This window comes from Lathamus discolor, chromosome 15 (assembly GCF_037157495.1).
Source record: "Lathamus discolor isolate bLatDis1 chromosome 15, bLatDis1.hap1, whole genome shotgun sequence".
Taxonomy (NCBI): Eukaryota; Metazoa; Chordata; class Aves; order Psittaciformes; family Psittacidae; genus Lathamus; species Lathamus discolor.
The window spans coordinates 3,698,983-3,710,263 of NC_088898.1; positions in this window are offsets into that span (position 1 = coordinate 3,698,983).

Sequence of the window (11,281 nt, forward strand, 5' to 3'; positions counted from 1 at the left end):
TGCAGGGCTGTAGTTCCCAGTGGGAATGCATTCCCATCATTAAGCCCCATTCTGCAGGAGACCCACAGCTTTTTAGCTCAGATGAAAACAAAGGTTTCTGACAGCTAACCCTTGCAGCTGCCCACCCCAAAAGTGTTCCCAGACCAACTACAGAGCACTGATGTGTGCCTGCTATCGGGCCCCCTTGGTGGTGCCTTGTTCTTACAGCATCCTTGGGCCAGGACAAAGCCCTGAACAACCTGCTCTGCCCCACACCAGCCCTGCTCTCGGCAGAAGATTGGACTAGACATCTCCCCAAGTCCCTCCTAATCAAAGTCAGCCTCTCCTCACCACACGAGTTATTCTGGTGTTATGGAAAGGTTTAAGCCTCATGCAATTCAAACAGCTTGCTCCCAGCCCATAGATGAGAACTAAAGTCCCTTTCTGAGCAGATATGGGTGTTGGTCAGTCAGGCACATAAGCCACACCATGTTTCTGAACAACCCAACACCACAGTGTCTGACAGCAACACAGAGGATGCTGTCCAGCCACCTTCCATCAGCAGCTCAGAATCAGGACTTGGTGGGTACAAGGCCCCACGCTGGGTGTGTTTCATCCCAATTGAAATAGAACTGTTCAGATCAATGAGCTCAGTAACTTACTTCAGACCAACCTAATCAGAGCAAGGTAAGAGAGAGGCAACTTTGCAAAATGTAAATGAACTTGAAGCCAGAGATACAAGTAATGGGAATTCAATGGCAGCCTATAAGAGCAGCAGAACAGTTAGCTGCCCTTAATTCCAGCTGCTTGGAATAGGGGAAGCCCAGTTTTCCATGGCACCACTGAGGGAGCCCTGGCTCTTTTTCAGAGAGGAGCAGTTAGGCCTTCATAATGGACTGCAACTTCTTAGAATAATTTAATTTTTTCCTACTGTGACGATGCCAGAATTTCAATCAGACAAACCCAGATAATGGATTTCTTGTGCTGGGCATGTTACATAAATTGCATATTCAAGTACTATAAAATATTTGTAACAGACAGGTACTTTTCTAAATTGGGTCTGACAGTAAGCAATAGTGACTGGAATATTTATGTGGTGGCACCTATGCAGTGAGGCAAAATGCAGAGTGTGGGACCACAAATGTGCCAGCAGGAATTGCAGGCAGAGATTTCCAGCTTTCTTCCCCCACTGCACTGAGATTCCTGACCAGCTGAGGCTGTGGTCTTCATCAAGCCCATCAAGCACTGAGAGCCCTGCAGCAGACATTTGGACAGAGTCTCCCTTCTTTCCTTCTTCCCCTTTGCTAAGTCTTATCAAAGCGGAGTTATTTTGAGCTTCCACACCTGGAAACAGCATCACTGCCTCTTTGAGCCAAGCACAGAGCTGGCCACAACCATACTCTGCTCAAGGGCTTTGTTTCTTGCCTTTAAATGCCCTCACAGCAGGTATACTGGAGAATGCCTCTTCACTTCTCTGGGCATCAAGTGCTTAGAGAGATATTCACCAAATGCCCCAGCTCCACCATGATTTGACTGTATGATGACAACAGTGTTAACCTGACTTGCTTCTCCCACCCATCACCATCCCATTTAACCCCCATGAGATGCTCTCCCCAATCCTCTGGTCCCTGGTGGCAGGATCTGCCACAGCCAGCACGTCCCCAGCTTGGAGCACTGGAAGGATGCTCCTTGTCCAGGGCAGTTCTGCCCCAGTTCTTGCTCCATTAACTGAGACAGAACACTGATTTCAGTAACATTCTCTTGACAATCACAGTTGGCAGGTCCGTACTTTGCTATTTACAATTAAAATATTGTATTGATACAAATAGGCTCTGGCAGCCGCTTCAAGAGGTTTTTAATTGAATGATTATTGTATCAAATAACTGTTTTTAATGGAGCATGAACTTGCTTAAATAATGACTGTGGAGCTGTTGAGGGTCAGGAGGATTTCACAGGTATTTCTGACTTTTCACAAACGAATATTCATGTCTTGCCAGCAGGAGGATTTCCTGGCTGATCACTGAGGGTTGCAGGTAGATGCTCCCAGCACCCTGGCTGTGCTGGAGCCAGGACCCCAGGCTTGCCACAAGTGATGGCACAGGCACCCTGAAGAGCAGCTGAATCACCCAGCTTTAACACACTCTGATCCACAACCTCTTCTGCCAGGGCGTCTCTATCCATCCTGTCATTAAAAGCTTCTTTGGTACAGACATCTCCATCTATCTCCTTCCAACAACAGCTCACATCAACTTGTATTAAACACGAACAACAGAAGCAAACAGGAAGATGAACCCTCCAGCATGAGCAGGATTAATCACAGATAATAATTGCCATACTAAGAGATAATGCTTCCAGCAGATCAGCCTTGCCTCCTAGCTCCCAGGCAAAGGGGACCTATGGAAACCAGGGGAAGCAGCAGCTCATCTTAGCGTGAACCCCCCACCATTTATTAAATCAGTGAATCCAGATTACACGATTTATCAGATCAGAAACACAGCACCAAGCCAGCAAATTCTCAGCCTTATGCAATGCTGTATCCCTTTAACCTCCTGTTCCCACTCAGATCAGCACCTTCACATCCGCTTGCATTTACCAAGGTCTTCTGAGCAAGGGCCCATTTTGTTTACAGAGCACCAAAACCTTGCAAACTGCAGCCAAATACTCTTCAGGAACCAGTAACAGGACTGGCAGAACACATCCGACCAGCAGCATGGCATCTCACACCTAATGAGCCACAATTCCTAGCAGGAAACATCAATGCAGCACAAGACAGGACCCCCATGCACATGCACCTCTGCATCCATTAGTACCCAGGTGCCATAAGCAGAGCCCCAGGAAAAAGGGATCCTGATGTTTATCCTGCAGCCCTCATGAAGCATCCCTGCACAGGCACAGGGCCAGCAAGGAGTAAAGCTCCATCACCCCAGGGTTCACCATAGAAGTGGCCACCACAAGCCTCCTCCTCTGCATGCCAAGGCAGGCTTGCTTAATTACTCTCCCAGCTTATGCAGCCATGTGACAGCTATGTGCTCTATTGGTTTATTGCCTCCATTAAGGCTCCAATAACTTAACAACAGATCAATAAACCATTATCACCCTCCAGCCTTGAAAATCCAGTCACCCCCAAATCCACCCAGCTCTGATGAGTTCACAGTTTCTCATCACTAAAGAGCCAAGGCAATTTGTTAAAAGAGTCTGTGCTGTCAAAACAGCCCTTCCTGCAGTGAAGGGGTGGAAAAGGGGCTCTCCCTGCTGACACCAGCATCCCCCCAAGAAACAAGTCTCCCAAGATGATGGGCCAGGTAAAAGCATTCCCTACACTCAATAGGAACGGGATGACAAAGACATCTCTCCACAAAGCCCTGCGCACACAAGTCACCCTTTTCCCCATCCCAAAGGCAATGGGGCTCCTCCACCATTGCCGCCTGGCAGGTGTCAGGACCAAATCATCCTCAGCTCTCCCTCAGGAGGCCGACAACCTCCTTTGATTACAATAAAGATCAATCTTGCTCCTTTAGCTTTAACACACCTGTACAGCTCCCACTTTCAGAGAGAACTTGCAATCTGAAGTGCTAACAATTTACTTTGCTAAAAAATTAATTCAGCAATTTTCCATAAATTTTATGCAGCTCAATAATAAAAATACCATTTCTACATTTGGATACTTTCCATTACCACTCCTGTTCATCTTCAGAGGAAAATAGCTCTTTAGAAACAGTACCATCTAAAAGTATGTGCTGAAAAGCGATATTAAATTGATACATTAGAAGAGAAAGTTGGGCTCCTTTTGTAAGAATCATACAGTTCATAATAGTCTTGAAGAAAGTTGTCTCTGAATGCAGTAATTTAGCCCTGGAAAAGTGACAAACAAATAATTCCAACTAAACTAGAGAAAGAAAAGAAGTGACTTTTAATTATAGAACCTTTTTTTGATGAATTTATTTCTGACAGTTTTATAGGCTGACAAGGGAAAGTATTTTATATGCAAAAAAACATTATTCACTCTCAGCTGTTAAAGCATAAAAATTGTCAAATGATTTTAATACAGTTTTAAGTTTAATGTTTATTGTCAGAAAAAAGTCCACAGCAATTACCAAGTCACATGGCCCTTAATTCTTTGTGTTTTTGACAGCAAACCCAGTAAAATACGGGTTTTGCCCAACCCTTTTACTGTACAGATTAATGACTTTTAAAAGACAGCTGTTTTTCTTATTTCACCTATAAGGAACTAAACTTCCAGCATGACTGAATCACCCCTCTTAACCTGAGCAAGCAATTACATCCAGTTCTGCATCTACTCCTGAGCACAGAGCTGGGACTCCTGCACAATTAAGCACACTTCCCCTCCATAGGCATCCAGATTAGAGCAGTCATTTGTTGAAAGCAACAGCTTCACTTCCTAGCAAGCAGCCCCACTTTATCCAAACCCATGCTCTTCAATAGAATAAGGCAATTTAATTCACAGCAGTTTCCCCCTGTCCCACATCCTTTGGAAGTTCAAATATTTTTTTCGAGGCGATAGAGGACATGAAAATCTGTAACTTCACCCATTTACCAGTGCTGAGATTCCCTCGCATCTGATGGGCTTTGAAAGAAGATCTTACTGCCTCTAGAACCAGGATTCAAATGAGAGGCATGTGAACTTGCATACTCATACATGGGGTTTTAGAAGCACCTCCATTTTCAGTTCATCCAGAGTGTTATCAGAAACACCAACGTGGCAGATAGTGATCTGATGTGATAGCCGGAGATGCTGGAAAGCAAAGACTTTGCAGACAAGGTACCACCAGATGCCTTCACTGTGCTCTGCTGGTCCCAGGGGGCTTGCTTTATTTCGCCTATGGGAAAGCTTGTGCCCAAGAGGGCATATTATGGCCTGGGAAGGCCGTAAAATGGTACATAACTAATGATTTTTACTATCAGAATAATGAAACCAAGCCAAGAAATATTAATCTTTTTTAAAAAATATAAAGAACTAGGGCTCCGTTTCCATGGCAAACCACATCCTGCACATTATCTATCAATTGGGGATTACAGTGGCATGGTAAATAGAAGGGGTAAATACAGGGAAAAGGCACTGCTTTTCTGTCTGCAGGAATAACTGTGCTGCCAGTGTAAAAGCATAAAAGCAGTCCTTGGAGCAGATGGCAAACCTCACCAAAACAGCCAGGTTTCTGTCCACTTACCCCTGTCCCTTGGCTGGCCAAGCAGCGCCTCCAGCCCTGAGACCCCAGAAATCCCCCCTGCCAGTCCAAGACCCAGCATCTCTCTGCAGTAGAGCTGGTTTATATCAGCAGCATAAGTGCTTGTTCTGCATCCAAGTTTTTCATGTCCTTATACCCTCACCAGCCAAGATAAAAGGAAAAATCCAACAAAAAACCCCTCCAAACTTCCAGGAGTTTGCAAGCCCTGATATAAAGAGACCCCTAATAGGAGGCTGTAATAGGATACAATTTATTTCCAGATCTGATGGGCTGACCTTCATCATCACTCGAGGCTCTACTTGTCATGAATTATGGGCAATTCACTCGCTAGTGGAAATAAATTGTGTTACCAGTGCTCAGTGTTGTGTCCTCCACACCAGGCATGTAAATGGGCCACAGCTCCTCACCAGTGCAGCTGGGGACCAGCTTCCCACTGCATGGGTGCAAGGCCTCCTTCAGGGAGCCACTCAGCTCACTGGGCTGGAGAGAAACTGCCATGTTCATGAGTCATTTCTGGAACTGCTGTGAAAGGATCCCAAGCCATGGCTCATGGGGCTGGTGCCCATCTACCAGCCAAGGACCAGCCTGAGGCATTGCTGCCCTGCAGCGTCATCAGCCACCCTTGCATGCTGTTACTTGCCTCATCCAGATCTGCCATAGATCCTTCATTCCAGTTTCAGGGTCAACTATAGGACATAATGTGGACAAGGTGGACCAACAACCTGAGCATTTCTCCTGCTCTCATCTTCATGTTGATCAAAGGAGCCTAACAGCCACAAGAAGAGTATCAGCCACATGAGCACTGCAGCCACTGATTCCTGCCTTGCTCCTCCCCATCTCCACGCAGGTAATAGGATAGGAATCATGAGAAAAGAGGTCATGGTGTTAATCAAGTGCAATTAAGACAAATAAACAAAATCACTTAACATCAAGCAGAGCCACAGAAGTGCTAAAAGCAGAGGCTGGCATGAGAAGCTCTGCTGGAGCTGGGTAGCAGAGCCCTTGTGCCAGTCTGTCCCTCCGAACCACCCCCTTGCACTTCAGCATCTGCTTGTGCTGTCGTACCCTGGTTAGTGGGGATAAAACAGTTGCACAGAGCACTTCTGAGAGCCTGTCACACCATCACACACAGGCCCTGCACGCCTCAACCCCACTGCATCTTCAACAGCTAACACAAGCTTGACACCTTACACAGGCATTGTGGTGGTGGAGAGCAAGGCTAATGAACACATTTGGGCTTGCAATTAAGCTTGATTCCACAAGCACTCAGCAGTCAGCCCCTGTGCTTCCAGCAGCTTATTCCACAGTGCTAAACGGCTCTCAACAGTTCTGCTGGAAACAGTGGGAGCCAGCCTGGATTCAGGAGGTCTGAAGGTCTTTCATAGGCAGCGCTGAGTTGTGACAGCACATTGCTCCCCAGGGGTGAGCAGCACAAAGGGCAAAGCAGCCTGAGGTGGAGGTGGTCCAAACAGCACCACTCCATAGAGCCACAGCCCTACCTATGAACCACAGCCAAGGAGCCAGACCAGAGAAATCCCAAGTTTGAGATGCACACGAGCAAGCAGTAGAATGACATTCAAAAGCTAATACAAGGATTTCTTATTAAATAAACCCTCCTCTTCAGTTTGCTCTGTAACAGAACCCTGAACAAAACCCGGTTTGTGCAGAAAATGGTCTGTGCTGCATTAAGATAGGTAGAGCCATCAGAAGCCCCCCCCACCCCAGCTCCCACAACTCCATCCCATGGTGAGGAGCTGCCTTCACACAGCACAGCACCCAGCCCCTCTGCAGGCTGTCAGGCAGGCTGGGAGTTATTGCCAGGTCCTGTATTTATAATGTGCTTGCCCATGCATATACAATAAAGGATTTCTCAAGCTATGTGGTGATGAGCTCCTGCACAGCTCAGATTAGAGATGAGCTCGTGGTTAGCATTACACAATGAACACATCAAGCAGGAATTCATTATTCCACAGCAGAAAAAGCATACCTGGAATTCTCTTTGAAAAGGATTGCTAAAAGCCAGAAGCTTTCCTCCTCCCCACAAATATTCCCAATCCTTCTTTCTCCCAGCATGGCCTCATCCCTGCCTGCAGGGGCTCAAATGGTCAGCTTGCACCTCAGAAATTCATTAAAGGCAACCTCCTGTATCACAGCTCATCAACGACTCATCAAGGCCCAGTCCAACAAGCAGCCAAACACACAATAAATCATAATCCACAGTATCAAAGAATAAGCCATCCATTAGCACCAGAACTCCTGTGACCCTGCCCAACACAGCTCAGCCTCTGCCATGTGGACACTGGGGCAGCCCCAGGGCAGGAGGACACAAGCAGAGCATGCCCACCTCTTGCAAGCTCCTCACATTGAGAGCGTTTTGGCTTAGGCTTCCCAATACCAATTCATTATTGAGCTGGCAGCTTTGTCATCAGCCAAATTGCTCTGTTTCCTTTTGGCCACACACAGGTGAGTTCTCACAAGCACCCTTTCCCTCACCAGCAAACAAGCTCAAGCACTCCCTAAAATTGAGTCCCTTTTCCAGGTCCGAAGCTACTGCTGGGAATAGAAACCATAAGCAACACTTCAGCACTCCCAGCTCAGTCGTGAAGAAGCCAAGCAACAGAAGCATTTTCTGCTTCTCCTGCTATAGACACAGAAAATCTCTGCAAGTCAGTGGTTCAAAGCTTCATGCCCAGCCCAAGAAAAACATCAGTGCTTCTCTGCTCCTTGAGTCAAGCCAGCTAGTGCTCAGATGACTGATGTGCTCCAGCTATTAAAGCCTAGGCAGTAAATCAAGAATTAGCCTACACAGAGTCTAAAAGGGAAAGGATTTATTAAAAGTCAGGCAGCAGGAAGAAAACAAGTTTTGTTCTATAGCTTTGTCTGTGCACCATGCAAGGAGGAGCAAGACTGCAGTAGTACAGGGGCTCTGAGAGCCAATACTGCCCATACAAAAACCTGAGTCTTTTCCCTCCTAAAAGCAGGCGTGTTTGAGCTCCCCTGAAAATTGCTCCAAATGCAACTCCTAAACACCAACCACATCTGCCTTTTATAGGAATATATTCACCTATTATAGGAATGTTTCTCAACAACTTCACTGAAGTCCACAGAGCAGTCAAAAAATCAATGTTACACAAACTCTGATGCTCTTCAGGAGATTAATGAGCTTTTTCCACACAGCACAGAGACCAGAAAAGCAAAAGGACCATCTACTAAGCATCAGACACCACAACCCCCAGAAACAAGAGAAAGACACAAGCCCAGAAGCCACTGCAGGTTTCCTGCATTACATACCAGTGCAGAGCAGTCTCCAGCACAGCCCCAGCTGCACAAATGAAATGTAAGGTGCTCTGAGCCCCACATTTATGGGCAGCAGATTCCCCTCCACCCCTGCAGTGGGGTGGGGCCTCTGAGATAAGAGGCCCCAGGACACCCTCACCTGAGGTTAATGATGAGTATCTCTCACCTTTGGTTGGGGCGTTGGGTGTGGGATTGGTGCTGTTGGGCTCCTTGCTTCGTGTTCATGCTCAGTGTCTGCAGCACTAGGAAAAGGTAGGTTGGAAATCAGCTTCTTAAGTAATTTCTTTGGTTTTGGGAAATCTCTTTTACCGTTTGTAAAACTCTCTGGATGTAGAGGTAGTGCTTTGAACCAGGTACAGGATGCTTTCTGGTGACTGGAGGCTTAAATGGTAAGCAATACATAATCTTATTTCTGGTTCTGTCTAGTAGTTATCTAGCATGGTTTTCACCCTACCCTGTTGTAGTGTAACCTGAAAGATTTGCAGTCTTCTTTTAGCCATGGCCTTGAGGAGGTTGCAGGGTGCAGGCAACCTAACTAATAGGGGTGTCTGGTGTGCTAGACCAAGGGAAGCATAGGCTGAGCATGCAGCTCTGCTCTTGCTGCTGAGCAGTTGAGCTGTGCCCTGAGACGTGGGCAGCCCTGTATGTGGCTTATTCTGGTTTCTTACAAAGGAGAATGAGGAGTCTCTGTTCTCCTGCCCCAGCTGGCTGAAACAGCCCCGTCTTGTAGCACTTGCTCTGCCTGGTTATGACACAGAGGTAATTGTCTAGGAAAGACTATTCCTGTGGGAAGACATTGTAGGAGCCCCATTGTTAAACAAGAGGCTCTGAGAACCCCCAGGTACCCACCCTGCGGGGACACCAAGGACCACTGCAGGCAGGTGCCCTTCCTCTTTGTGCAGGATGTGCTCCGGATTTTCCTCAGAACTTCCCTGCGTGCACTGTGTGACTGATTCCCCCACCCCAAATAAGTGAGTGCCTCTGGTCCTCCTTGCAAGGATCTTCCTTTGTTTGAAGTAATTTAATTTTAAATGGAGTAAAAAGAGCAGCTTATTTTTAATAATAGATAATTACTGCTCAAAGACAAAAATGTGTCACTCTCCTTAATTATTTTTGCAGAAAGCTTCTTCCCCAATATGTGTTTTTCAAACATAAGATACTACGAGGGTGTTTTTCCCGTTTTCCTGCCTGCAGATGCATAGTGAATCCTAATTAAAACCTTTAAGTCTTATTCCATTTACAAGGAGGAGTGTATCATTTTTCTTTTAGCTTTCTTTAATACAGGGTCCCAATGCCCATTACAAAAAATTCCAATGCATCTTTGAAGTTAGCAGCTAATTATATTTCTCCAAGTTATATATTGGGAGTTCTAGATGGGGGAAAGGCAATTACTTTTTTTTTCTCATTTAGCATAACAATCTCTAAAGCTTTATTGGAGCTCCAGTGAGTCATGCTATAGATCAGAGCCCAGGATGGAAAAGAGGAGGAATTTGGGGGGGAAAGGCAGGATGCTTACTCAGCTCTTCTGGGCTACTTCCCTTGTTAGTATGCTGTCCCCACCAGGACACTCTCTAATTGTTTGTTGAATGACCGTGGTGCTTTTTGCCTCAATAACTTTGCTTGGTAGGTCATTCAGCACATTCATTACGGGGCACCTGCTAGCACTGCTGGAGCGAAGGGTCTGTCAGCACTTTATAGGAGTTTATAACTTGGCTGTAAATGTTTGTGTGGAGCCGAAAATCGTTGCATGATTTCTCGCAGGCAGAAACTGGCTGGTTCAGCCCATTTGTTACCGTGTCACTTTGCCCAGGTGCTGTCACAGCGCTGCAAAGAGCAAAGCTCCGCTATGGTGTGGGGAGCAGTGTCCTGGTGTCAGCACCCCTGGGAGTCAGGATGGGGATTGCTCTGTGGCCTGCAAGGGGGAAGTCCCCTGGGTTGGCTGCAGCTCTTGGGCTGCTGATGTGGATGCAGTGGGACCTGGTCCTGATGAGCTGCTGGCCATGCAACCCTTAGCTAGCTGAAGTCATAGACTTCAGTTTAGCACTCCTCAGCTATAGCTTTTAAAAGAGCTACCATGCTCGGAGTGTCCTGCCTCTTCCCCTTTTACTGAAATGAACTTCAAAATGCTTCCCAAAATGGGTCTGAAATTTGTGCATCAGCCCAGAAACCCATGTATTCAGCCAAGCTGTGGTACCCTGAGGGTCACTGTGTGATAAGGAGTTTTGTAGGTTTTCTCATTTGTGATAATGTGAATTAAAAACCCTCAGAGAATAAGTTCTGTAGCACGTGCTGGAACAGGGGCTGCAATTGAAGCCGGTTCCCACTGGTTTACAGCTCGGCCCCTATTTCTGCCCCAGGATGAGTAGCTAAAGAGCTGGGTACCTTCACACTAACCTGCACCATGTTTGCTCTCTCTGGCAGCTGATTTATTCCCCCTGCTGCTGTGTGTGTTTTGGTTTTGGGGCTGTCCCAAACCACTGGCTGCTTTTCCAGAGTTGCCTGTGACACTGAGTGCGGAGCACTAACACCAGGGAAGAGTTCCAGAAGTGTTCTTTTGGAAACAAAGGGATGGAAAAAGACTCAGATGGAAGGAGTCCAAATTGGGTCCAGGCACCCCTGTTGGTATCAGGATCTCTTTACAGTTTAGTTTCCTGTAAACTCTCCCCCTCTTGGCAAACTCAAGGAATGCTGTGATCATCAGGACCAAGATGCTCATTTCTCACTGGGGCACAGGGTCCCCGGCTCCCTGGTGCACCCCAGTAGCTGCATGGCCACTCTGGTTGGACCCATGCTGCTGGAGC